Raw genomic sequence first — 2,911 nt, 5'->3', positions numbered from 1 at the left:
TTGAATATCAACACTTTAAGAATACAATACTATATAACTAATAATTAACTATAATTAATCATATAAAGAATTAATTATATAACTTTAATAATGAAAAAACACGATTTATTGTAAGGAATATTCAACATAAAATTAGATAATATACAGTTCCAATAAAATTGAATAAAAACCAATACTAACAAAAAGTAATTTATAGTCTCACTGTTTTAATGTGTTTTGTTTCTTAAGTTCTTCATTTTCTGCTTCAATATTTCTCTTTTGTTTGATAATGATGTCGACACCCGTGCGCACACTTGTTATACATACCATATTTTCCCTTACAATTCTTTCATTTTCAGCCTTCATTTTGTTGATTTCTTTTATAATCAGACTTTTGCGGAATTCGTTCTCAGCTTTCATTGTTCGTATCTCTTCGGCGCTCTTTTTCTGAAGATTCTCGTTTTCCTCCTTTATTCTGTCGAACTCCTCGACATGAAGTTTCTTCAATTTTTCATTCTCCTCTTTCATTAGACTGATCTCTTCGTCAAACCTTTTCTTTTTCTCTTCAATGTCCTTTTCCAACTTCTCCTTCTCAGTCTTCATTCGACTAATCTGCTCGGTGGTGGTTTTCTTAAAGTCCTCGTTTTCCTCTTGTATTTTGACCAACTCCTCATATCGGACTTTCTTCATTTCTGCATCCACTTCCATCATTCCACCATCTTTATTTACTTTTTTCAACAATTTGTCAGTCTTACTTTCCAACCTTTTTTTCTCCTTTGCCAAATTCCTGACTTGATTCTCCAAACCGATAATAGTTGATTTGGTGTACAAAACGCCGTTGAGCGATATGCCTTGCTTCAGAGCAGTGTTCTCTTTAACGTACTTTTTTATCTCGTCGTCTTTGTCGCTTATGTCATCAGAGAGGTTGCTGTTTTCGGTTTTCACTTGTTCATTTTCAGTTTTCAATTTCGCAAATTCCTTTTCGAGGTTTCTTTTTTCAGTTTGAAGCATCTTCAGATCTCCAAGGAGTTGTTCCATTGTCCCTGTTGAGTCCGAAGGCTCACTCGGCTTTTCCACTGACGTCGTCTCATCTTTTTGTTGAACGGTTTCATCCTCGTCGTTGGGTTTGTTGTATTTCATCTTCCTCAGTGTTGTGTTATCCGTTCTGAGTACCTTTTCATACTTCCCAATTAAAGTCTTTCGGCCAATCTCCTTACTTTTCAGTTCCTCAAGTTCCGCGTTCAGTGCTCTTGTCTTCTCGAAAAACCTTTTGTCAACGTACTCATCAAGAAATCGTCTCATGCTGTCATAATCGGTACTCAGTATATCACCTCTGTTTTGAGCTTTTTGCAGATAGATAGCAATCTTTGCTAAGCCAACCTCTTGTTCCTTTCGGAGGTTATCGATATCTCTTTTAAGTGAATCGTTTTTGAATTTGGCTTTTTTTAATTCTTCCTCAAAATCTGAGTATTGTCTCTGGACATCTGGGTCCTTTGACATACAAGCTGATATCTTCGATTTAAACGATGCTTTGGTCAATGTTTCCGTGGTTGTGACGTAGTAATCAAAAGCGTCAAACTCTTTATGGAAGTGGTCAAGCTCTGTAGACACACGAATGAGTTCTTTGAGTAATTTCAAATTTTCTTCTTTCAGTCGGTACGCGTCTTTCACTGTGAGTTTCCTATTTGCTTCGGCTTCTCGGAGTTTCTTTCTCTTAATCTTGATATTGCGTGTTATTTCATCGTCCTCAGAGTCCGTGGAGTCCTCGCTATAATTCCTTTTGTAACTTTTGACAAATGCAAGGTTATTAGTTTTCATCAAGTTCACCATCTCGTCTGTAAATTGTTGGTGTTTTTTCATCTCTGACATGGCAACCAAGTACCCAATCGAACATTTTTCCAATTTTTCAAACTTCCCTTCAACCTCCTCGACCATTTCGTTGTGTTCCTTTGTCAGGTTATTGATTCGATCAAGCACTTGTTTGTTCGCATTGACGACGCGTGCAAAATTCTCCGGTGTGAACTGAATATGGTCCGGTGGGATGTGGCCAAACTTTTGAAAGTTGTATACTTGTTGCCGCAAGTGGAGCATCTCGTCATCTGTTTTCTGCTTCGCTTCTTTCATCAATTCGTAGTTCTGAGAGAGTCGCTTGTTCTCAAGCACAGCTCTTCTCGAACCGTCCAACTCTCGCGACAATTTGTTGATGATGTCTTTCATCACTTTGACTTGAACTTCAAGTGGTTTCGTCCTAGCCATTATCATCTTCTGAGAGCATTTCATCTGTAGAAGGTCAATTGAAGAAACATCATCATCTGCTCCAGGGAGTTCTTCTGTATGTTCTGATTCATCTGATTTCTCAAAGTCCACCTCTTCTATTGATACGTCATCCGGTTCTTTTGTTCGGTCAATGACATCTTTCTCTTTCAATTTAGCACGTTTCAGTAACTTGTTAATTCCTCTGGTCAGCCACACGATGTCTCTGCTCTGCCATAGAGTTTGTGCTTCAAGACGTGCATTCTTGATCTCCAACTTTTTATTAAGTTGTAGGAGATCATTTTCATCATCTTCGTTAGTTTCATCTTCATTGGAATCCTCTTCCTCTTCTTCTGAATCTTCTTCTTCATCGCTCGTTTCCTGAGATTCAGTTGTGTCTTCTTTTGGAGGGATATATGTCTGTCCTTCTCTAAGTACGGGTGATGGGACTATATCTGGGGACTTTGATATATCCTTCACAAATATGACTGCTTTGCGTGTAGTTATTTTAGGACTTGGTGTTTTGTTAGTCTTGATCAACTCGTTTCGTGGTTGTATTTCAGTCTTTGGAAGACTCTTATCTGAACTGTCGTTCCGCGAATCAGAACTGAGTGATTGTGATTTCTCAATGTTGGCTGGTTCTTGTTCTGGTTCAGACTTATAGTACTTACTACTATTT

Source organism: Entamoeba invadens (assembly GCF_000330505.1).
Source record: "Entamoeba invadens IP1 unplaced genomic scaffold scaff_1105074726713, whole genome shotgun sequence".
In the NCBI taxonomy this organism is placed as follows: Eukaryota; Evosea; order Mastigamoebida; family Endamoebidae; genus Entamoeba; species Entamoeba invadens.
Note: the sequence above shows the minus strand (reverse complement) of the source record.